Here is a 24,984-nt window from a genome sequence, read left to right on the forward strand (position 1 = left end):
TAGGAAAGATCCAAATGAGAACTCTAGCCTGTGTTCTTGCACACAGGTTGTTAAACCCTGGGAACTGCTGAGAACAAATTTAATCGGACTATATCCAGTACCACAGACGCGATACCAGTATGTATTGACAGCTACAGGTGATTTTTCAAAAGAGGAAGAAGAATTTCCACTTAGAACTCTGACAGCACATGAGGTGGAGAAGACAACATGTACAATTATATATCCACATGGCTGTGCAGAGCAGACACTGGCAGATCTAGGTTCTGAATTGAATCATGAGGTAACAGTTTACATTTTCACTCTATGGTCAATTACACAATCATGGCCGTGTGACAGGGGCTGTTAGCAGCTACAAACTGAGCCCTTTGGAAGCCAGCACCCTGGTCACAGAGAACACCCAGGGCACCGGGTGCAGTTAGAGTAGGAGGCAGTGGTGAGCTGCAGCCGGTTCGCACCGGTTCGCGGGAACCAGTTGTTAAATTTAGAAGCCATTTTAGAACCGGTTGTCCCGCGTGGGACAACTTGTTCTAAAAGGGCATTTAAATTTAACAAGCGCTCCCTGCTGCGGCCCAGCTTACCTCAGCTCTGCCTCCACCTCCTCCCATTAATGTTCCGCCCTGCTTCTCCTCCCCGCCCTGCTTCCCGCGAATCAGCTCTTCGCGCGGGAAGCCTGGGAGGGCTGAGAAGCAAGCAGGTTTCCCGCTCAGGCTCAGGAAGACGACGCTGAGGTAGGGGTAGAGGGAACGAGGAGGGCGGTGTGTCCCGGCCCCGCGTCCCTCCCCAGCCCCGCATCCGCGGCCGCCCGGCTCCGGCTCCGGCTGCGTACCTCCCCGGCCCCGCGGCTCCGGCCGCCCGGCTCGCCGCGTCCCTCCCGGCCCCGCGGCTCCGGCTGCCCGGCTCGGCTGCGTCCTCCCTGGCCCGCATCTCCGGCCGCCCGGCTCCGGCCGCGTCCTCCCGGCCCCGCGTCTCCGGCCGCCCGGCTCCGGCCGCGTCCCTCCCCGGCCCCGCGTCTCCGGCTCCGGCTCCAGCCACGTCCCTCCCTGGCCCCGCGGCCCTGGCCGCCCAGCTCCGGCCACCCGGCTCCGGCCCGCCCCGGCTGCCTGGCTCCGGCCGCAGCCTGACTCCGGGCATGGTGGCGGCCACGACCCCACCTACCCAGATGCTGGGCTCCGGCAGTGCGGGTCCGGGCGCGTCGGCCGGCTGCGCTCTGGCAGCGCAGGTCCGGGTGCGGCGGCGGGCCGGACTCCAGCTCCGGCAGCGCGGGTCCGGTGCGGTCCTCCCGGCTCTGTCAGGCAAGCCGCCTGGCTCCGGCCGCACAACTCCTGCCCCGGTCCTGCATCCCGGGCTCTCGGCTCCAGCTGCAGCCGGACTGTAGCGCTGCCAGCCATGTCCAGGCAGCGTGGTAAGAGGGCAGGGAGGGGGTGCTGAGAGAGGGCAGGGAGTTTGGGGGTGGGGGTGGATAGGGGTGGGGGGACAGAGGGCAGGGAACAGGGGGATTGAATAGGGGCCAGGGTCCTGGTGGGGCAGGCAGACAGGCTCAGGGGTTGGATGGGGCGGGGGGAGGCAGTCGGGGGCACGGGTTCCAGGGGCAGTCAGGGGACAGAGAGAAGGGGTGGTTGGATGGGGCAGGGGTCCTGGGGGCTATCAGGAATGAGAGGAGGGGTTGGATGCCGTGGCGGGGGGCAGTCAGGGTACAGGGAAGGGGGGTGGATGGGGCAGGGGTCCCTGGGGTGGGGGTGGGGGGCGTCAAGGAACGTGGGGGGTGTGCCATGATCCCCTCCTGGGGTGAGGAGGGAACCGGTTGTTATGATTTTGGCAGCTCATCACTGGTAGGAGGGACTGAGTAGTTTTGGTTTGGTAGGGCAGAGGGGATCACTTGCACCTGTAGGGAGCCTGGGGAAGTCACTAGCTCAGTGCTGAGAAGAAAGCAGCAGTATAAGATTCTCAATTGGAGCAGAAAGGGGGCTTCTCGTAACTGCTGGTATGTTGTGATGCACCATAAAAAGTCATAAAGACGCTTGGTGGGGGTTCACTGGTAGACTGCCTGCTGCTTCATTCACACAGAGGTCTGCCAGCCAGGGGTTGCAGGAACTGATGGGGGAGCCCATTCAGAGTTAGAAATTTAAAAATGAACATTGCCTGCAATCTCTTCATGACACTTCATGCTGCAAATTGTGAGTGACAACACATTATTGTGTCTTGTCAGATAGTAAAAACCATGTTGTATATTAACCTATTTGCCAACATATTTCCCCATGTAATAACACAATAAGATTGGATAAGAGAACACAGTTATTACACAGAATTCAGTGAGAACTAGGGAAAGGAACGCAGATATTTCTGAAGGAAATTTTATGGAAAAAATTATCTATTTTTAGATTAATATTTCCCTGTGTTAAAAATTAGGAAAAACACATAGCTTTGATAAAAAGCACAAATGAATCCGTTAAAAGATAATTTTAGGGTATTTATTTTCAAATAATCAAGGTACGCTTAGAGCACTCTGGCATGAATGGCATATTGTGAATAAATCTTCAAAACTGAATTATTACATTGAAAATGTTCATAATGCATCAAGTTTAAAACAAAAAGGAGTCCTAGCACTGCCATGTGATGTGCCTCCCCTCAGACTCTGCTCAGCTAGATCTTCAAGAAATTAGGTTCAACAGCTAATTTCAAGGAATTAGATCAATCAGTCACTATTTTTACAGAGCATTAGAGAAGGTGGTAGACAGAACCCAGAGGAATTGAGATGAATTTCCTGGAGAAACTTTCTATTCTTTGTACTCTAAACCTCACATGACAACAAAAATATCACCCTTTCAACTGATTTATGGCCGAGAAGAAAAGTTTGCCAAAAAGCTTCACCAAATTTCATGTTATGTGTCATTAACTGCCGGCGTCTTTAATACAATTAAGTTAATTTGTGATGATTGAGTAAAGGAACACAACCCCTTCTCTGTTTCTTTATCGAACTACATTTGTTGTGTCTTTATAACCAAGAACGTGAAGAGCCTGGCAGTACATTGAAATCAACAGTGCACAGTGACAGTACATTGCCTGTAAATAATATGTCTAAAAAAATAAACTAAAAACTGCAGATTGTAGAAGAGATTTCTAGCTATAGGAAGAGAGCATTTGAGGTTGGGGGGCTGTGTTTTGTTAATTGATGTGAGAAAAAGAAAGGAAGGGTCATATCTTGATTACCAATTATATGTAGATAGAAAGTTAAAAATCACATGAATTAATGCTGACAGAAGTTCCAAGATTATTATATAATCTTGTGTGAGTTAACTTAAATATATTGCTTAATGAATTCTATTATTTTTTCAACTATTAATTTTCAAAGGTGTAGTGCAGGATGTGGGTGTAGCTTCCCTGCCTTCCAGACAGAACCAGTCAAGACAATAAAGAGAGGGGGAGAGGGAGAAAGAGCAGCTGCACATGTGTGTAGTTGTGCTGTTTATGACACATGTACATTGTAACTGAACAACCCAGTCTGACAATTTAATAGTTTATTTTGTTAAGATAAATATTTTGGATTTCTTGAAATTCCACAGTTGAAATACAAATGACATTATTTAGAGAAGTTAAACTTCACTATAGATTTGAGGGAAAGAAAAAAATGTAAATAATTCCATTTCTACAAATATATTTATATGCTTGTTTTTGAAATACTGTTGAAATGTAAAGTAAAATATTCTTGTATTTACACCTTGTTAAAATAATATTTTCTAAATTAAAATAATATTTTTCTTTCATATTTACACTTATTTCACAGGGGTAGAAAATTCTGATTGGAGTGAATGACCCCATCCCCCACCATCTGCTACCCCTGGGGCAGGGGACGGGGAAGGTGGGGGCTGGAGGTTCCCAGATGTCTGGTTTTCGACTGGAACCTCCAGTTGAAAAGGGAAACTGGCAGCGTCCGGTCAGCACAGAAAGTCCAGTTGCTGCAGTAACTGGCCCCCACCACTGGGGGCCGGAAGAGCAGCAGGGCTGGGAGGGGCCAGTCTGTGCCGTGGGGTCACTGTCAGGGTTGAGATTCCCTCTGGCCTGAGCTGGGACCGGGCAGATTATCAGGGGAGCCGCGTTTGTACCCCCAGCGTTGAGACCAGGATAGAAGAAAGGGCGGAGCTTCCCGGAGAAGGTGCCAGTGAAAGTGAAGAGATGGGACCTGTCAGTCACATTGTAAAACGAGACCTCGCCCGCCTCATAGTCCAGGAAAATCCCCACCCAGCTGGGCCTGACGCTCATGGGGAGGGGGCTCCTGGGGTAGGTGCAGGCCTCATATCCTCCATCCCTCAGCCGCACGACCCAGAATCCATTCTCAGGTGTGGCTATGAACCATCCCTTACTGCTCACAGATTCCCTACAAACACCCAGGTCCCACTCAGGCTTGTCTCCCACCTCCACCTCCCAGAAATGCCTCCCGCCCCTGAACCCCTCAGTGCCCAGGACACAGACACAAGGATCAAATCTCTCAAGGTTGTCAGGCAGATCCTGGCGTTTGTCTCCGAGTCTCACACATTTCTGATCCTCAGACAGGACGAGTTGGGTATGAGCCGTGTCTGGATCCAGAGTCACGTCCACTGGGGAGAGAGTCACAGAGTCAGGGCCGGGGGCAGGGGCTGGTCACTGGGATCAAAGGGAAATTAACCTGCGTCCCTATTAATCACTGGAGGGGGAGGGGGCGTTGTTGCCTGAGTGGAGTCAGGACCCCTCTGCCTGTGAGGAGACAATGAGAGGAAAGGGCAGGAGGAGTAGGGCGGGTGAGGTGTCAGCGGAGGGGGGGAGAAGAGAGGAAAGGGAGGGGTGGTGACAGAAGCAGAGGGGTGGAGGGAGGGACATAGGGGTGGGGCAGGCACAAGGGCTATGGAGTGATAAGGGAAGGGAGGGGCACCAGGGGCAGAGGGGGGTGAGGGAATGGGGGAAACTCCAATGGGGCAGGGGAAATCAAGGGGAGCGTGAGCTGCCAGGGGGTGAGATGATGAGGAGTGGGGAGGTGGAACCATGGGGGGGGGGGAAGCGAATGAACAGTCATTGGTGCCAAAGGGGCAGAATGGGGGGTGAGGGAGCAGGTGAGCAGAAGGGGGCAGAGAGAGGGGTGTGGAGAAGGGCAGGCCCTAGGGGGGGCAGAGGCGTGTGCAGGGAGATGTGGGCACCAGGGGGGCAGAGGGAGGATGAAGGGAGGGTGGGGCCCAGAGGTTAGGAGAGGGTGAGGGGAGGGGTGCGGCAGTGCTTAGGTGAAGGGAAGGGCTGAGACCAGAGGGGTGAGGGAAGGGACTTGCACCAGGCAGGCAGACAGGGCAAAGGAAACAGCAGGCACCAGGGAGGCAGCTGGGGCCAGGGTAGAGCTGTGACTTGGGGCAGAGGAGGAGCTGGCACCAGGGGACTGGGGGGAGTGCTGTGGGCTGCAGGTGTCACGGAGCCAGAGGGGGAGGGGAGGGGCAGGAGTGACAAAGAGAAGGTGGCATGGGTGATGGTGGCAGAGGGGGGAGAGGAGAGCAGGGTCAGTGCGGCAGAGGCTGGGGAGGGGGCTGGGCACCAGGAAGGAAGGGGACAAGGGGAGTATCAGGTGTTGGGGGGCAGGGTGAGGGAAGGGGCAGGCAGCAGGAGGGGGCAGCTGGTAAAGGGAAGGGCAGGTGCCAGGGGATTGAGGGTGTTGAGCAGAAGGGCAGGCACAGGGAGGGCAGAGGAGGGGACGGAGAAGCACCAGGGGGCAGAGAGTGGTGAGCAGAGAGGCAGGGCAGGTGGGTAGAGGGAGGTGCTAGGAGAGGGGATTGGGGAGAGGCAGGTGCCAGGGGGTCAGAGTGGGGCTAGAGGAGGGGTGGGCACAGGGGGATGAGGGAAGGGGCGGGTGTCAGGGGTCAGAGAGGGTGGGGAGAGGGGCAGGTGCCAGGAGGGCTGAGGGGAGTAAGAAGGGCAAAAGTCAGGACAGCAGAGGAGGGTGAGGGGTGGGGTGGGAGACATGGCACAGAGGAGGGAAAGGGGAGAGGTGGATGCCAGGACATAGTGGGGGTGTGAAGTGATGGGAGGGCTCCAGGGTGCAGAGGATGTTTGGGGCAGAGGGGCAGATGCCAGGAGGGCAGGGGGAGAAGGGATGGGCTGTTCCAGCAGGCCAGAGATGGGTGGAGGGCAGGGGCATGTGCCAGGGAGGCAAAGTGGGAGTAGAGGGGCAGGAGCCCAGGGGAGCAGAAAGGGAGTGAGAAGAGCGGGAGGGATGTGGGTGAGGGGTCAGAATAGATGCAGGGTCCAGGGTCCCTCACAGGAGTGAGGGAAGGGTAAGGGAGGGGCAGGAGCCCCTGGGCCCCTGATCTCACCCCCACAAATCAGGCTGAAAATGGAGACTTGGCTCCAGCCTGAACTCTCTGCCCAGAGCCATTTGTCCGATGGACGATACTAGCGGCACAGACCCTCTGCAGCTGCACCTGGGCATCTCCCAGAGCGGATAACAGTCACAGAGACCGTCTCAGAGCCCCAGGAGCTCAGGTGTCTCCATCTAATGACTGTGCCAGCCACCCCCCTCGTGCTGGGGGTACGAGTGGGGTTTACACCCCAGCTGCTGGAGCTCTGTGTATCGAGGATACGAAGACATCACAACGGCCATGTGAGTCCCCCCACTGTCCTGCCAACGTGGCTCAGCCCTTACACCTGCTGGAACCTCCACCTGGAGAGGAACCGTCCCTGCGGCCTGTTCAGGCCTTGGCTTCCCTGAGGAGATGGTGGCCAGAGCGCCCCCCTCCCTCCCAGCTCTGTGTGGTAGGATACCCCAGTATTCATTGACCCCTGGGCTACTGGTGCTGCTATGTGTATGCATGTCCCCTGGGCTTGCTAACCTCTGCTGGCGCTGCCCAGTCTCCCCCAGCATGCACCAGTGCACACAGAGGTCAGGCAGCAGGCTGGGTGTGAATGTAAAACACAGCTCAGCCACAGCTGAGAGACAGGAAAGCTGCTATGTGGGCACAGTTTGTTTTACTTGTGTCTGAGTTTCACAGTCTGGTTATAAAAACATCTGCCTCTGCACCGGGGAGAGGGCCTGCCTCAGCCCAATCCATGGAGACACTGAACAGCTCTTAGCCCTTCAGAGTATTGTAGAAGGAAATTGCAGGTTAAAGGCCTGTATGAGCATGGAAACCCTGCTGTTGGGAGGGGCGATTTGAGCAGTTTAATGCCTATTAAGGTTAGGTGAGATAATGTCTATCAGGCACGACCCAGATACCATATTGGGAAGGTGAAGTGGAGGGGAAATTACTCAGCATTTTTCCAAAGCAAAGGAGCAGAGAGCTCTCAAGGGCTGGTGGGTTTTTGACAGATCTCATTCCAGCGGAGCTTACAGCACAGTTACCTACATATTGTCGGGCTTTTTCCCAACCTGAAATCAAGCAAATAGAGAGAGATGAGAACTGCCCTGAACACAGACTTGCTGAATAGAAAACAATCTCTAACAAAGTTTATGATAAGAGAAAATATATTTCTGTATGATAAATAAATTTGTGGTTTTGCTAATAGATAGTTACCTGCATTTAGTAGGGCTCTTCTCCACTCTGAAACCAAACACAGACAGAGAGATGAGACCTCCCCTGAACACAGACACTCCGAATACGATACAATTTTGTAGCAAGGTTTATATTAGGAATAAAAGGCAACTTACTGAGTTCACCCTGCAGTTTCTCTAAAAGCAAAGCAAAGAGAAACGAGTAAACATATGATAAAAGAAAAAGGAGGCTATTCAACAAGTTCCCATACCACACAAACCAAACTGACTCTCAGTTCATAGTGAAAGCTCTGAATACCTGCCCTTGGGGGGGTCTACGGAACTTGTAAAGTTTGAGATTCCCCCTCCCTTACCCATTGCAATGAACAAAGGGACTCTCCTTTCTCTGCATGATGCAAGTGAATAGCAGGAGAGATGTGTTACAAGGCAGAAGATTTAACTCAATTATTGCAAGCTCATAGGAGTCATTTTTCTACTGGTAGAAAGTAGAACACACACAGGGCTTGGCTACACTTACAATTTGCAGCGCTGGTGGAGGCTTTCCAGCGCTGCAATTATACCCCGTCCACACTTGCAGGGCACAACCAGCGCTGCAAGTCCCTGGTTGCAGCGCTGGCTGAAAACCCGTTCGGGTTGGGGTATAAGGAGTGCAGCGCTGGTGATCCAGCGCTGCTCATCAGGTGTGGACACTCACCAGCGCTTTAATTGTCCTCCAGGGAATAAGGAGATATCCCAGAATTCCTGTTCAGCCACTCTGCTCATCAGTTTGCACTCTACTGCTCTGGCCTCAGGTGACCCGCCCTTTAAATGCCCCGGGAAATTTAAAAATCTCCTTCCTGTTTGCTGCAGCCAGGTGTGGAGTGCAATCAGTTAATCTTTCCAGGTGACCATGCCTCCACGCAGCAAACGAGCCCCAGCATGGAGCAATGGCGAATTGCAGGACCTCATTAGTGTTTGGGGGGAGGAAGCTGTGCAATCCCAGCTGCGCTCCAGCCGTAGGAATTACGATATCTTTGAGCAGGTATCAAGGTCCATGCTGGATAGGGACCATGATCGGGACGCGCTGCAATGCAGGGTAAAAGTAAAAGAGCTGCGGAGTGCCTATTACAAAGCCCGCAAGGGAAACCGCCGATCCGGAGCTGCCCCCACGACCTGTCGTTTTTACAGGGAGATGGACGCGATACTTGGGGGTGACCCCACTGCCAATCCCAGGACCACGATGGACACTTCTGAGCAGGGTGGGGGACAGGAGGAGGAGGAGGAGGCGGAGGCGGCGGGGGGGGAGGAAAACGCGAGTGAAGCTACTGGGATGGGGGAAGACACCCCAGAGTCCCCGGAGGCATGCAGCCAGGAGCTCTTCTCAAGCCAGGAGGAAAGTACCCAATCGCAGCAGCCAGCAGTTGCAGAAGGACAAGCAGAGCAGCGGGTTACCGGTAAGCGGCTTTTATTTTCTGGGTGGAAATGTTTCTGGAGAGGAAGGGGGGTTAGGGCTGCATGCATGCCAGCCTAGATGTGGAATAGCCCATTGATGTGGTCTATCACGTCGCGGTAATCGGCTGCACCAATCTCCTCAAAAGTTTCAGACAGAGCGTGGGCAATGTGCCTGCGCAGGTTTATAGGGAGAGCCACTGTGGTCCTTGTCCCAGTCAGGCTAACGCGTCCGCGCCACTGTGCCACAAGGGGTGGGGGGGACCATTGCTGCACACAGGCAACCCGCATAGGGTCCAGGGCGGAATCCACATTGCTGTAGAAGAGCCTCCCGCTCTTCCCTAGTGACCCGCAGCAGGGAGATATCTTCCAGGAATAACTCCTGTGAAAAATGTTGGGAGACTCTTTAGTGAAGATAGTGATAGAGATAGGGAGATAGTGAAGATCACCCCTGCAGCTGCATCTTCACTCAACCCCTCTATCACTGCAGCTGTTCGGTGCACTTCCCCGAAGCAACCAGCACCCCTCTATCACTCAAGCCCCACTTCTCCCTCGATGCAGCACCCCTCACTCACCATTTCGTGGCTTCTGTTGTGTTATGTGTGTGGTAAAAGAATGCTAAAGTGAGGACTAAGAACTCCTTCAGTGTGTGGGAATTACTGTCTGGATGAGATAATGAAAACAATGCTACCCTGTTAAATGTTGCCATTTCTGCCTTTCTAAAGTGACCTTGACTGCTGGACTGACCAGATCTACCACAGCACAGAGACTGCAGAATTTGAGGAAAAATCCCCGAAAGAGCAAGGAGGACATGCTGAAAACTGTTATTGATCACTCTGCTAGAGAGAGTAAAAACTTGCAGGAGTGGAGAGAAAAGGAAAGCAGGATCCGCCAGAGGGAAAGCAGGATCCGCCAGAGAAATGCAGTGGCCAAGAGGAGAAGCACAGAGCAGCTGCTAAGCATCCTGTCGCGCCAAGCAGACTCTATCGAGTCACTCGTAGCCATGCAAGCAGAGCACTACCGTGCTACTCCCCCACCCCCCCGTCCCAAAGCTTTTTGCCTTGTGCCCCAATGTCAGCTCAAACCCCCCTTCCCCAGCATCCAGGTTCTTACTACCACCAGCTGCCTCCAACACCTGTACGTTCACCAACCAGCCCTGATAACTACAACCCTTACCCTCTGCACTCAGCCCCCATCACCATGCAGTATATGCACCCTGAAGTGCAGGATTCATTGCACAGCACTCCAGACAGGACATATGCAAACTTGTGACTGTACAGTTCACCAACCCACACCCCTGCCCTCTTGTGTTCATGAAATGTTGTCTGTCTGTCAAGGAAGTTTTTTTCTTTTCAATAAAACAATTCTTGGCTTTGAAAACAGTCTTTATTATAGCAGATACTGAAAGATACCTTAGCACAGTAAAGAAACAGGCACTGCAAATCATTGTAGGGATAATAGAATAACAGTGTAAAAACTCCACTTCACTCCCATGCAAGGCAGCAAATATTACTGTTGGCTTTCAGCCTCAAATTCTTCCCTCAAGGCATCCCTAATCCTTGAAGCCCTGTGCTGGGCCTCTCTATTAGCCCTGCTCTCTGGCTGTGCATATTCAGCCTCCAGGACTTGAACCTCGGTGGTCCATGCCTGACTGAATGTTTCACCCTTCCCTTCACAAATTTTATGGAGGGTACAGCAAGCAGATATAACCGCGGGGATGCTGCTTTCCCCCAAGTCTAGCTTCCCATACAAGGATCTCCAGAGGGCCTTTAAACGGCCAAAAGCACACTCCACAGTCATTCGGCACCGGCTCAGCCTGTAGTTGAACCGGTCCTTGCTCCTGTCAAGCTTCCCTGTATAGGGTTTCATGAGCCAAGGCAGTAACGGGTAAGCGGGGTCTCCAAGGATCACAATGGGCATTTCGACGTCCCCTACTGTGATCTTCCTGTCTGGGAAAAAAGTCCCTGCCTGCATCTTCCTGAACAGGCCACTGTTCCGAAAGATGTGTGCATCATGCACCTTTCCAGGCCAGCCTGTGTAAATGTCAATGAAATGCCCACGGTGATCCACAAGCGCCTGGAGAACCATAGAGAAATACCCCTTACGATTAACATACTCTGATGCTAGGTGGGGGGGTGCCAGAATAGGAATATGCATCCCATCTATCGCCCCTCCACAGTTAGGGAAACCCATTTGTGCAAAGCCATCCACAATGTCCTGCACGTTCCCCAGAGTCACGGTCTTTCTTAGCAGGATGCGATTAATTGCCTTGCAAACTTGCATCAACACGATTCCAACGGTCGACTTTCCCACTCCAAACTGGTTCCCGACCGACCGGTAGCTGTCTGGAGTTGCCAGCTTCCAGATTGCAATAGCCACCCGCTTTTCCACTGTCAGGGCAGCTCTCAATCTTGTGTCCTTGCGCCGCAGAGTGGGGGCGAGCTCAGCACACAGTCCCATGAAAGTGGCTTTTCTCATACGAAAGTTCTGCAGCCACTGCTCGTCATCCCAGACTTCCATGACGATGTGATCCCAGCACTCAGTGCTTGTTTCCCAAGCCCAAAAGCGGCGTTCAACGGTGCTGAGCATTTCCGTGAATGCCACAAGCACTGTAGTGTCACACGCGGGAGGCGAATCGATATCGATATCATCGTCAGACTCCTCACTGTCACTTTGGAGCTGAAGGAATAGCTCGACTGCCAAACGTGTTGTGCTGGCGACACTCATCAGCACAGTCCTCAGCAGCTCGGGCTCCATTTCCCACAGAAATCGCGATTCACACACAGAGAGTAAAACAGAAAGACACTCACAATGGCGCCAAACGTTGCCGGAAAGACTGAATGCTGGGATGTGAAGCGATGCACCACGGGGCGTTGGCACAGGAAGCGGAATGACCCACACACTTCCTTCCCCTTCCCACAATACTCAGCGCCAAAATGGGACGAGGTGCTCTGTGGGATAGCTGCCCACAATGCACCTCTCAATACAGCGCTGGAAAGTGCTGCAAGTGTGGCCACACTGCAGCGCTGGTAGCTGTCAGTGTGGCCACACTCCAGCGCTGTCCCTACACAGCTGCATGACCAGCGCTGTAACTCCCAGCGCTGCAATTTTCAAGTGTAGCCAAGCCCACAGAGGCACTCTGCCTAGCTATTCCCATTGCAAGCATTATACTGGGGACACAAGGCCTAGTGCAGTTAAAACACTGAGGGTATGGCTACACTTACGGTTTGCAGCGCTGGTAGTTTGCCGCGCTGGTCATCCAGCTGTGTAGGAGCAGCACTGGTGTGTGGCCACACTCACAGCTACCAGCGCTGGTGTGTGGCAGCATTAGCAGCGCTGTTGGGAGTGATGCATTATGGGCAGCTATCCCAGCATTCAAGTGGCCGAAACGTGCTTTTCAAAAGAGGTGGGTGGAGTGGGGTCTAGTGTGACAGGGAGCGGGGGGAGAGAGAGAGTGGCTTTTTGGAGCCAACACTGTGTGTTTAGCTTCCTGCCTTGAAAAATCAGAACATTTTTCCGACCCCTTAGTCTTAACTCTTAATTGCAAACAGCCTGCAGCCAACACGACTCCCCGCTGTTTCATTCGCTCCCTGCCTGCCTCTCATTTGATTGTTTACAGCCAGGTACAGATGATCACAGCAAACAGGAGCTCTGTTTGTTTTTTAGATAAGCAGCAACGGCAATGGAGCTCCGCGGAGCTCGTTCACAACAAAACAAAGAGAGGCTGCATAACAAAACAAAGAGTAATTTATAAAAGCATTCTGGGATACATCCTTATACCCTGGAGGCCAATCACAGCACTGGTGTGTGGCCACACTTGATGACCAGCGCTGCAGCACCAGCGCTGGAATCCTTATTCCCCATGCTGAGTGAGGTGTACGGCCAGCGCTGCAGCCAGGGAGTTGCGGCGCTGGAAGTGCCCTGCAGGTGTGGCCACTTACTAATTGCAGCGCTGGTGGAGGCTTTCCAGCGCTGCAAATCGCCAGTGTAGCCAAAATGGCTCTCTCCTTTCCCTTCTGGCCGAGTGAAGGGAGGCCCCACACTGAACTCGGTGGCGTTTCTGTCCGTCTGTAATGGGAGAACTTTTGAAAACCACGTCCCATCAGCTCCAGCGTTTCAGGGCATGTTCTAGGCCTCAGTGGGCAGAAACCTCCTGATTTTGGTGAAAACCGGAGAACTGTAAAGCCGGATTTCCACTAAAATCACCATTTGATCCCTCAAGATATAGGATGAGGCAGTGACCTCAGGGTTAGGGTTTAAGCTGTGGGTAAGGTTAGAGTTAGGGTCAGCAGGCTCCTCATTACACTCCAGTCATCCCCTCCCCAGCTGCACTTCTTGCCCCAGTGTCAGCCAGACACCCAGCTGGTCTCCTCACCCCCAGAGTCCAGCCAGGCCGTTCTCATCCCTGCTCTGGTCTGAACGCTATTGATCTGGGTAACAATCAGAAAAGCCTGATTTTAGTGGAAATTAATTTTTCCAGTTTTCTGCTTTTCACCAAGCTCAATAAGGTTATGGCCAGAGTGGGGAGAAGAGGGACCCAGTTGAAGGGGGATGGAGATGGGGAGGAGCCCAGCTGGGATTACTACCGGGCCTATGTAATCAACAAAATGTGCTACCCTCTTGTTAAAGATTTGCCACATAATTATGCTCCGTGACCTAAACTCTCAGGGTGAGATTCTGTGCTCAGAACCTGCAGCCCAGGAGCATGCGAGGGCTCAGGCAACTTTATCCTGATCTTGGGTGCTCTGAATGCCAAATCAACCCCCGCAGTAATGCAGGACTTGTCTGCCTGGGAAAGTTACACAGGTACAAGGTAAAGTGGCCATTTAAACCACTTTTGTTATACCGGTGTATAGCTCCATGGCAACACACACATTCCGTAAGAAAAGTGAGTTTTTCTGGCTTAGTTTAATATCAGAAACTGTTCCTGGCTGGCAGGGGAGCAGAGCAAACTCACAGAGGTGAGACATCAGGAGCTGTTGCTCTCCTGCCCTCCCCTTACGCAGCCCAGGCAGGGAAAGTGACCTGGGATGCAGGGAACCTTGACATCGCTCCTCGATCGTGCCCCCCCAGCCCCTAGGGGTGTGCAGAGGGAGGGAATCCCCAGCTGTGACGATCTTTACATTGAGTCCCAGCCTCCCTTTGGCTTCATTCCAAATGTCTCCCCTGCCTGGCAATCTCTAGTTTACTGACATCTAGTTTGATGACATCCTCGTCATCTGGACTCAGGGGAAGGAGGCCCTTGAGGAATTCCACCAGGATTTCAACAATTTCCACCCCACCATCAACCTCTGCCTTGACCAGTCCACACAAAAGATCCACTTCCTGGACACTACAGTGCAAATAAGCGATGGTCACATAAACACCACCCTATACCGGAAACCTACTGGCCGCTATACTTACCTACATGCCTCCAGCTTCCATCCAGACCACATCACACGATCCATTGTCTACAGCCAAGCTCTAAGATACAACCGCATTTGCTCCAATCCCTCAGACAGAGACACACACCTACAGGATCTCTATCAAATGTTCTTACAACTACAATACCCACCTGGTGAAATGAAGAAACAGGTTGACAGAGCCAGAAGAGTACCCAGAAGTCACCTACTACAGTACAGGCCCAACAAAGAAAGTAACAGAACAACACTAGCCGTCACCTATAGTCCCCAACTAAAACCTCTCCAGCGCATCATCAAGGATCTACAACCTATCCTGAAGCATGAGCCCTCACTCTCGCAGATCTTGGGAGACAGACCAGTCCTCGCTTATAGACAGCCCCCCCAACCTGAAGCAAATACTCACCAGCAACTACACACCACACAACAAAAACCACTAACCCAGGAACCTATCCTTGCAACAAAGCCCATTGCCAACTCTGTCCACATATCTATTCAAGGCACACCATCATAGGACCTAATCACATCAGCCACACCATCAAATGCTTGTTCAACTGCACATCTACCGTGGCCGTGCTGTAACGTGGGCAGTGTAGACATACCCTTAGTGTAGATAAGTTAACTGCTAACCTTTCCATTTGCACAGCCACTACTCTGCCCATCCACAGCTCCTACTCACCTGCATGGGGAGATGGGAGGCGGGGGTTCATGCACAGACTGAAGGGCAGAATTGGGTCATAAGTTTCCCCTGCCCGGCTTTGCATTCTGGTTTTCCTGTGAGCAGCCAAGTTACGTATGTCGGCGCTCCAAGTCCAGCAACATGAGCCTCACAAGGTATTTCAAACTGAGCCAGGCTGATCCCCAGGGAACAGTTCAGAATCACATTTGATTGGGATTCCTGAGTGAGATCTGAATGGGTGAAACCACTTGACACTTCTTGTTTCAAACATGATCATAATTTATTCAGCTTCCTCTTCACCCTCAGCCCAGCCTCCATTGCCTGAAACTCCTCCAAACATAGAATCAAAGCCCCTTAGTCCCTGTATCTTTACTTTTGGTTTTGTTTCTCTCTCTCTCTCACACACACACACACCAAATTCCCCCCTTTTGTTACTTCACCTTTCGCTCTGTGTTGCCTCCAGAAGCAGTAACTGGCCAGGCCAATGAGAACAGCCAGGAGAGACAGGATCACACCCAGAGCCACCATCCAGGGATTGACTAGGGCCATCTAGGGCCAGAGCGGCAGAGCCACCGAAACACGGTGCCTCTTGACCCGACATGGCAATTAAAGGGACCGCAAGGCAATGGAGTACCTCCACAGCGCTAGGCTCAGGTGCCTCACTAAATGAGGCACCCACAGTTACAGCGCTGAGGGGAGGCGAAAACTGCGGTCCCATCTCATGCGATAGGGCACCCATGGGCTCAGAGCCTGGCCGCTCAGCGTTGGCCGCCACCACAATGGGCACGGAGGTGCCAGCCAGATTACCATTCGTGGCCAGGCAGGTGGTCAGGGCCGGGGGCATTGCAGAGGCCAAAACAGGGGCAACCACCTGAGACGGAGGGAAGGGGAGAAGTGGGGGCGCCAGATAGCAATCGCCCAAACTGAGGCCCTCCAACAGGGAGGCCCCACTCCCTCAGTGGTTGGGGTCAAGCCCAGGGCCTCAATCTCAGCAAGAATAGAAGCAAAGTCCCCGCCCGCCGCTACAGAGTCCCCCTCAACAGCAGCCGGGGCAGTAGCCATTGCAGCGCCGACAGGGGGCACAGATGGCAACGGGGCAGTGGGGGCACTGTCTGGAACCCCCTCAGGGAGGGAGTCCATAGGAGAGATAGTACTACCCGCCTCCGCAGCTGCAACGACGTCGGCCAACTCCAAACAATGAACGTCAGCAGGGGAGTCAACGGTACACCCAGCAGCAGCGACCCACTTCATAGTTTTACAGGGGGTCCCTTCCCTCTCGCCAATGAGGGGGGGTGCTGGGCCTGTGCTCCCCGCTTGTGGCATCTCCCCCGCACAAGCTCCCAGCTCCCCGAAGAGGGGGGCTGGCCAGCTGGATCAGGGCCTGGGAGCGAGGGCAATGATGGGAGGGCCAGGGAAGACAGGGGCTGGGCAACAGGGAAAGGAACAAACTCCCCCTGAGGAAAGCCCCACTCGAGTCTTGCTACCGGCCCTGCCACCCTCGCCTCTGAGGGCCCCGGTCTACTACCCGCCTCAGCAGCGGGGCCCGCACGCTCATCTGGGCGCATCGGGGGAGCCTTCCCCAAGGCCCGAGCGGAGTTGACAATGGTCATGGATGGAGGAGGGGTGACCCCAGACACCGGGTGATCAGGGCCGCCGGCGATGATAGAGCTGACACCCTTCCGGATATCGGGGGTCCCGGATGCCCCTCCAAGCTGGGCCAGGGGTCAGTCCCTCCGGGCATGTCCCGCCACCCGGCAGAGAAAGCACCGGGCCACCCCCGAAGAATAATAAACCCGGTACTGGGCCCCTCGATGGGGCACCAGAAAGGACCCCTCCAAAGCCTCCCCATCATGTGCCGCTGGCAGAACTTGAACCTGCACCTGCCGGCGGAACGACAAAACATGGCGGAGGGCAGGGTCCTTACAGCCCAATGAAAGGGGGTTGAGGATGGACAGAGGCCTCCCCAGGGTGGAGGGACGGCAAAAGGGCAGCACTGGGGAGAAAGGGAGGAACTGAAGAGAGAACCACCCGTACACCCAGGTCCTCCAAAGGCTCGAGGGGGACGTGAACGCCCCCCACCGCCAAGCCCCTCTCCACCGCCTCCTGGGCAGCAGCCTCCAACGCCAGGAAGAACACGACCTTCCCAAACATCTTAAAGGCCGCCACAACGGCCGTGGGCCCCACCACCCTCGCCAATGCCCACACGTAGGTTTCCATGTGGGCCGAGGCCGGCACCAGGAGGCAACGCACCCCGTGCTCCCTGGTGAGAGTGGGAAAGGGTCCCCGGCTGCCAGGAATGGTATTCCGGGAGGCGGCTGGAGCAGATGGCGAGGCGGCGAGCGGAGGGGTCGCAGCCACCTGAGCGTACGCCCTGGGGGCCGAGGGAGCGGCACCCCCAGAGCTGGTGGAGGGAACAACGGGGTAAGGGAGAAGGGGGAGCTGCAGCTGTTGATGGGGCCGCAGCGGGAGAAGGAACCACTGCCACAGGGGTGTCACCTTCCAGGCAGGGCCCTTGCCTTTCTTCGTCCCCCGGCCTTTCCCACCTGCTGAGGGAGTGGTCTCAGAAGTGGAGGCAGCCAAGGTCCCGGCAGCAACAGCGGAGTCTCGGGAGCCCCTATCCATGCCTGCCAGTGCCTCAATGGTAGCAATGGCAGGCAGCCCGGTGGCAGAAGTCGAGGCGGCCATCTCAAGGGAGGGTGTGGGGAGGGGGAACTGAGAAAGAACTGCAGAGACGTCCAGGGAAGTCCCACCCCCTGAATCACCCACCACAGAAAGGGAGAGAAGGGGGCAGCCACTAGGGCAGGGGAATAGAAGGAAGGGGAGGGAGGAATGGGAGGAAAGGGAAGGGCAGGGGAGGGAGGGGAAGAGCGGCTACCATACCACTAGGCTGAAAGCAGGGTGGAGGGGCACCAACAGAAAGGGACAAAGGAAGACAAGGGACACAACTCCAGCACAAGATGAAAAAGAAACCAGCTCCCCCGGCTGCACTAAGGAAAAGAAGGGAAAACTAAGACATCATGGGGCAGTGTGCATCAATGAAGGAGTCAATGAAAAAAAAGAGAGGGAGGGGGGAATCTCAAATGCCAACAGTGGAACATGGGCACACAGGCAATAAGGGCTGACCCGAAGGGAGGGAAAGAAACAAGGGGGTGGAACGCAGGGGAGGGCTAAAGCACGGGTGCCTCAGGCTCCGAACAAAGAACAGGGTGGGTCCAAAAACAATCAAACCAAAAAACGGGGAAATGGGGCTGGCAACCAGGCCTGCACCACAGGACAAGGGCAGGGCAAACAAACAAGGACCAAAAAGCAAAACAGGGCAAACCAGAGCAAACAGGGTGGCCAAAAGGGGGACGGGCAAGGCAGGCAGCAAGGGGAGAGGGGGGGCAAGCAGCTGCAAAAACAGGGCAGTGGGCGAGGCAGAGGAAAAGGGGGCCCACCGGCCAAATGCAGTTGGGGAGGGAGGACAAGACCAAGGGAGGGGAAAGGAAACGTGCACCCACGGGCATTTGAAAAGCAAATGCCTGTTTGCGGCTGCTACATTCTCTGAATGGTTAGAGGGGCAGAGCAAACTGCTGGGCCAGAGATCAGAGAACAGAGCCAGAAGGCAGGTGGAAAGGCAAAGGGGGCAGTGGCATGGGCGCCAACTTATATGGGCTCTTGGAGCTAAAGCCCCAGGAATATTCATAATCAGGGGCTCTGCTCCACCAATATTTGGAAATATTAGATTTTTCCCCCTCCCCAGAGTTTTCCTGCCTGAATGTAAAGAGAGCACACAGCACGTCTCTCTCACTCTCCTTTGCTGCTGCTGCCGGTAGCCTAAGGGCTGTAGCATTAGCATAAGAGGAATGTGCTAACGACCGATCAAAAGGGAGTCGGGTTCAGATCCCCGAACGAATCCGGAGTGGCGGAGACGGGCGTAAGAGGAATGTGCTAACGACTGCTGAAGCACTCAGGAGGGGGAGGGGAGGGGAGGAGAGGGGGCCGGGCCTCCCCTCCCCTGGAGGAGACACAAACGGGCCAGGAGACAGACATCATTCACCTTAGCAGAAGTTGAGGCTTCCGTGAGTGTTTGACCCTATGATTTTTTATTATGTTTGAGTGTTTGACCCTATGATTCCCCCCCAGCCCCAGCCCCTACTCCTACCCCCAGTGAGGCGCAGCAGGCTGCACAGGGGAGGCAGGAAGCCACATGTGAAGGCAATGCCCCCTCCCCCAGCACCCACCAACCCACCCACCACAGGAGGGATGGGAGAGGGAGGCTTCCTAGACCTGAGCAGCTGGGGCTTGGGTGAATTTTATGACACCCTGCTCCCCCACCCCATAGCTAGCCACCATCCTGCCTACCCCACTTCTGCCCCATGCTGGGCAAGGGGCAGCCCCATCCCCCCTCCACAGTGAAGTTATGGTGAGGGGCAGCAACATGGAAGGCCACCTGTGCCCCCCCCCAGTACCCATCATAGGGGAGGGGAGTGAGCTTTCTGGACCTGAGAGGGGCTCTAGGAGCATGTGCAGAGTGTGTGTGCCATGGGGGGCAGGAGGGGACCCTCCCCTGGAGCTTGCTGCTGCCAGTGGTGGTGATGGGGAGTCCTCTCTGGCCCTAGCCCTGGGGCAGCCTGTCTGCACCCCAAGTTCCTCATCCTCAGCCCTGCCTCACCCCAAAGCCTGCACCCCCAGCACCGAGCACGCTCCTGCACTGTGAACCCCTCATCCCCAGCCCCACCCCAGAACCCTCACCTGAGGGGAAAAACATGCAACTTAAATTTGGTGGTCAGTTTGGAGTATCATTGTATTTAGCACAATATTTGATTATTTTACACCCTTCAAAGTATGTAACTGGTCGTATACAGGTGTTTTCTCTGAATACTGTCTGTGTGCCTCAGTTTCCCCAATGCATTTCTTAAGGCTCTAGATGGTGGGATAAGGGGGTGTGATTGTTGTAAAGCCCTAGAGGGCCAGTGTGATGCTGTCTGCACAGAGAATGGCTGACACCCTGTCTCCAGGCAACTGATGGCCTGGGCCACTTTCCTGCAAGGTGCCAACTGAAGGTGTTTGGAGTATCATTGTATTTAGCACAATATTTGATTACTTTACACCCTTCAAAGTATGTAACTGGTCGTATACAGGTGTTTTCTCTGAATACTGTCTGTGTGCCTCAGTTTCCCAATGCATTTCTTAAGGCTCTAGATGGTGGGATAAGGGGGTGTGATTGTTGGAAAGCCCTAGAGGGCCAGTGTGATGCTGTCTGCACAGAGAATGGCTGACACCCTGTCTCCAGGCAACTGATGGCCTGGGCCACTCTCCTGCAAGGTGCCAACTGAAGGTGTTTGGAGTATCATTGTATTTAGCACAATATTTGATTACTTTACACCCTTCAAAGTATGTAACTGGTCGTATACAGGTGTTTTCTCTGAATACTGTCTGTGTGCCTCAGTTTCCCCAATGCATTTCTTAAGGCTCTAGATGGTGGGATAAGGGGGTGTGATTGTTGGAAAGCCCTAGAGGGCCAGTGTGATCCTGTCTGCACAGAGAATGGCTGACACCCTGTCTCCAGGCAACTGATGGCCTGGGCCACTTTCCTGCAAGGTGCCAACTGAAGGTGTTTGGAGTATCATTGTATTTAGCACAATATTTGATTATTTTACACCCTTCAAAGTATGTAACTGGTCGTATACAGGTGTTTTCTCTGAATACTGTCTGTGTGCCTCAGTTTCCCCAATGCATTTCTTAAGGCTCTAGATGGTGGGATAAGGGGGTGTGATTGTTGGAAAGCCCTAGAGGGCCAGTGTGATGCCATCTGCACAGAGAATGGCCGACACCCTGTCTCCGGGCAACTGATGGCCTGGGCCATTCTCCTGCAAGCTGCCAACTGAAGGTGTTGGAGAACAAAGAGATCAGGTGGCCTCCTAATGCTTGAAAAAGAGACAAAGGCCAGAGGAGGGAGTGTCAGTGCTTGTGCAGACTTCCGGGAAGCGCATGGTGTGGAAGGGGATGCTGGGATGCTTTGGAACAACTCCATACAAAGCCAGTCAGGACTCTGGGAGAGCCTCCTCTCTGAGCATACTGTCTCCAGGGCAAGAAGCTTACACCTTCCTGGGTCTGACCTCAGAGCATTCAGCATGCCCTTCCACACCATGCACTTTCCGCAGCGAGTGTGCCCAGGCAGGTCCTGGGGGAACCAGAGGTCCCTGCACCCCAACTCCGCAGTCAGATGTGACTTTCAGCCAGACAGTAAAACAGAAGGTTTATTAGATGACAGGGATACAGTCTAAAACAGAGCTTGTAAGTACAGAAAACAGGACCCCTCAGTCAGGTCCATCTTGGGGGGTGGGGAGCCCAGACCCAAGTTCTGGGCCTCTCCCGATTTCCCCAGCCAGCTCCAAACTGACACTCCTTCATCTGACCTTTGTGTCTCTTCCGGACAAGGAGGCCACCTGATCTCTTTGTCCCCAACACCGTCAGTTGGCACTTTGCAGGGGAAACTGAGGCACCCACACAGTATTCAGAGAAAACATTAAGAACATTCCCACTTTGTCACAACAGGTGCAACAAAATTTAATACCGTATATTAGGTATTAATAGGCAAGTGCTGCTTCTGACTTTCCACTTTTAATTGACCCTTGTAATCTTGTGGTGCTGACGCATTGTAGCTTCATTTTATATCAGCTTACAGGGTGAGAGCGGGGGGGGGGGGGGACCACCATTTTGGGCCCCACCAAAAATTATACGAACCTGCCGCCTATGGGCAGTGGTGGTGGCAGTAGGGGAGCGGGCAGACTAGAGGGAGGGCTCCAGGCCATTCCCCCAGCTCCCCGCAGAAAGGCACCTACCATCACAGAAGCAAGGATGTTACAAACCCGCTTCACAGAACAAAGCCTCCTCTACTCCCTCCTCAGCTCCAGCAGCAGTAACAGCTCCCCAGCAGTGACAAGGACATCAGTAACCCAGCCAGAGGAGGCCCCAAAAATGATAGAAGAAGTGGGGCCTTACACTCCCCTCTGAGGGTCACACCAGCAGGGTCCTCCCTACAGCAGCAGCAGCCGCAGCCAAGGGGGGCACAACCGGCCAACAGAATGGCCTCAAAAGTGTGGAAGGCAGATAGCTCAGCCTTCAGAACAAATAGGGAACTTGCTGGAACCAATTAAGGCAGGCTAATTAGGACACCTGGAGCCAATTAAGAAGCTGCTCTAGAATGCATTAAGACAGGCAGGCTAATCGGGGTACCTGGTTTAAAAAGACCTCACTTCAGTCAATGAGGAATGGGAAAGGAGCTGAGAGGGTGTGCTGCTGGAGGACTGAGGAGTACAAATGCTATCTGGCATCAGGAGGAAGATCCTGTGGTGAGGATAAAGAAGGTGTTTGGAGGAGGCCCTGGGGAAGTAGCTCAGGGAGTTGTAGCTGTCACACAGGTGTTATATGAAACACTGTAGACTGCTGTTATCCACAGGCCTGGGCTGGAAGCTGGAATAGAGGGTGGGCCTGGGTTTCCTCCATTCCCCTCAACTCGCTATCTGAGACAAGAGGAGGTGATCTGGGCTGTGGGTCGCACCAGAGGGGAAGGTCCCTGGCCTATCCCCTGACCTACTAGGTGGGTCAGCAGAGGCTGATGGGATTGTTTTCCTCCCTTTCCTCATGCTGGCCAGTGATGAGGTTAGTTGAGTGAATGGCAGGTTTGAGCCACTAGCAAAAGTGGCCAAACTGAGGGCTGCTGTTAATCTCTGAGGCAAGCAAATCCGCCAATAAGTGCATGACCCACCAAGGCAGAGGAGGAACTTTGTCATGATACTTTATAGAAATATGCTTATGAGTGTAAATATGACATAACTGGAATATGTTTTATGCTAGTGTGATGGTGCTGCCTGTGGGAGCCAGCTGAGGTCACTCAATCAGGGTGAACGGCAAACAAAATGGGGCAAACAAACCCCGAACACTGGTGGATATTCCAATACTTAGATTTATCAAGCCAGCACAAAACAGTTCTGTAGTACCTCACTGGTTACTCAGAAGTCCAAACAATGCAGTTCCCTTAAAGTACCCAGCCTCAGTCCAGACACACCTGTCAGATAAGATAAGATTTTCAGTAATCATCATCATATCATATAAAAGAAAAGGTTCTTCAATCCCAAAGGATCAGCCACATACCCAGGTACAATTATAACTTAGATCTTACCCAAAATACACGCTTATAGCCAATTCTTATTAACTAAGCTAAAATTTATTTTAAAAAAGAGAGCATGTTGGTTAAAAGATCAATATACATACAGACTTGAATTCAATTCTTGCAGTTCAGATACATAGCAGAGGTGATCTTGTAGTTGCCAAAAGTCCGTTCAGATATAGTCCATAGGTTATAGTCCAATGTCCATATTCAGGGTAGCTCCAGTCAATGACTGGGGATCTCAAGTCGATTGTAGCTCACGAAAGCTTATGCTCAAATAAATTTGTTAGTTTCTAAAGTGCCACAAGTACTCCTGTTCTTTTTTAAAAAGCAAACAGAATGTTGGGAATCATTGACTGCCACTGCACATTGAGTAGATGTTTTCAGAGAACTATCCACAATGACTCCAAGATCTTTCTTGAGTGTTAACAGCTAATTCAGACTCCTTCATTTTGTATGTATAGTTCAGATTGTTTTCCAGTGTGCATTACTTTGCATTTATGAAAATTGAATTTCATCTGCCATTTTTGTTGCCCAGTCACCCAGTTTTGTGAGATCCCTTTGTAACTCTTTGCAGTCTGCCTGGGACTTAACTATCTTGAATAGTTTTGTATCATCTGCAAATTTTGCCACCTCACTTTTTTCCAGATCATTTATGAGTATGTTGAACAGTAATGGTCCCAGTACCGACCCCTCAGGGATACCACTATTTATCTCTCTCCATTCTGAAAACTGATAAAGGGTAGGAATAACTGGTTTCCCATCTTTTAACCAGTTACTGATCCATGAGAGGACTCTTATCCCATGATGGCTTATCAAAAGTCAATTTAAATTAAATACTTTTTAAAAAAAATGTATATTTTTTTTAGAAATCTAGACCTGTTATGTGTTTTGGTGTAACTTGCATTATTCTTATGTTAAATTTGCATCATCCTAACAAAACATTTACTTTATTCGTATCTCTTTTCTATATCTCATTGGTCCTGACACCCCCCCCTAACTTCAATTCCTGGGGAAACCACTGATATAAGCCCCTGGAAACCCCTCCATTTTGTCTTCAGCTGGCTCAAGAAATAGCCTTTCCACCCGAAGAGATGCCTGAAAGAAACTGGAACAAAGGACAGTAACTACAGGGGTGTGAGTGATTGCTGGACCCAGACTAGGAGAAAGTCTAGTCTGTAAGGCCTGGTCTACACTAGGACTTTAATTCGAATTTATCAGCGTTAATTCAAAATAACCGCTCAACCGTCCACACCAGGAAGCCATTTAATTCGAACTAGAGGGCTCTTTAGTTCGAATTTGGTACTCCACCCCGGCAGGTGGAGTAACGCTAAATTCGACATGGCTAGCTCGAATTAGGCTTGATGTGGATGCTAATCGAACTTAGCAGCTCCGGGAGCTATCCCACAGTGCACCACTCTGTTGACGCTCTGGACAGCAGTCCGAGCTTGGATTCTCTGGCCAGCCACACAGGAAATGACCCGCGAAAATTTGAATTCATTTTCCTGTCTGGGCACTTTGAATCTGACGTTCTGGTTGCACATCGGGGCGAGCTCCGCAGCACCTGCAATGATGCAGAGCTCTCCAGCAGAGGAGTCCGGGCAATCCCAGAATAGAAAGAGGTCCCCAGCATGGACTGACAGGGAAGTCATGGATCTGATCGCTGTGTGGGGCGAGGAGTCTGTGCTCTCGGAGCTGCGCTCCAACAAGCGGAATGCAAAGACCTTCGAGAAGGTCTCGAAAGCCATGAAAGAGAAAGGATACAGCCGGGATGCGATGCAGTGCCGCGTGAAAGTGAAGGACCTAAGACAAGGGTATCAAAAAG

The 24,984-nt window shown here is 52.9% G+C and overlaps 1 protein-coding gene and 1 long non-coding RNA gene across 2 annotated transcripts in view; both read right to left on the minus strand.

Moving 5' to 3' along the window:
• Window positions 1–24,984, minus strand: part of LOC120383934 (E3 ubiquitin-protein ligase TRIM39-like) — a 109,279-nt gene that overhangs the window by 32,557 nt on the left and 51,738 nt on the right. The window lies entirely within an intron of this gene.
• LOC120384001 lies at window positions 7,353–15,542 on the minus strand. Its single transcript, XR_005588588.1, has 4 exons — window positions 15,445–15,542; window positions 7,655–7,675; window positions 7,521–7,547; window positions 7,353–7,375 (listed from the first exon to the last, which is right to left on the minus strand). It is a non-coding gene; the product is annotated as an uncharacterized LOC120384001 (long non-coding RNA).

Source organism: Mauremys reevesii, linkage group 15 (assembly GCF_016161935.1).
Source record: "Mauremys reevesii isolate NIE-2019 linkage group 15, ASM1616193v1, whole genome shotgun sequence".
Lineage (NCBI taxonomy): Eukaryota > Metazoa > Chordata > Testudines > Geoemydidae > Mauremys > Mauremys reevesii.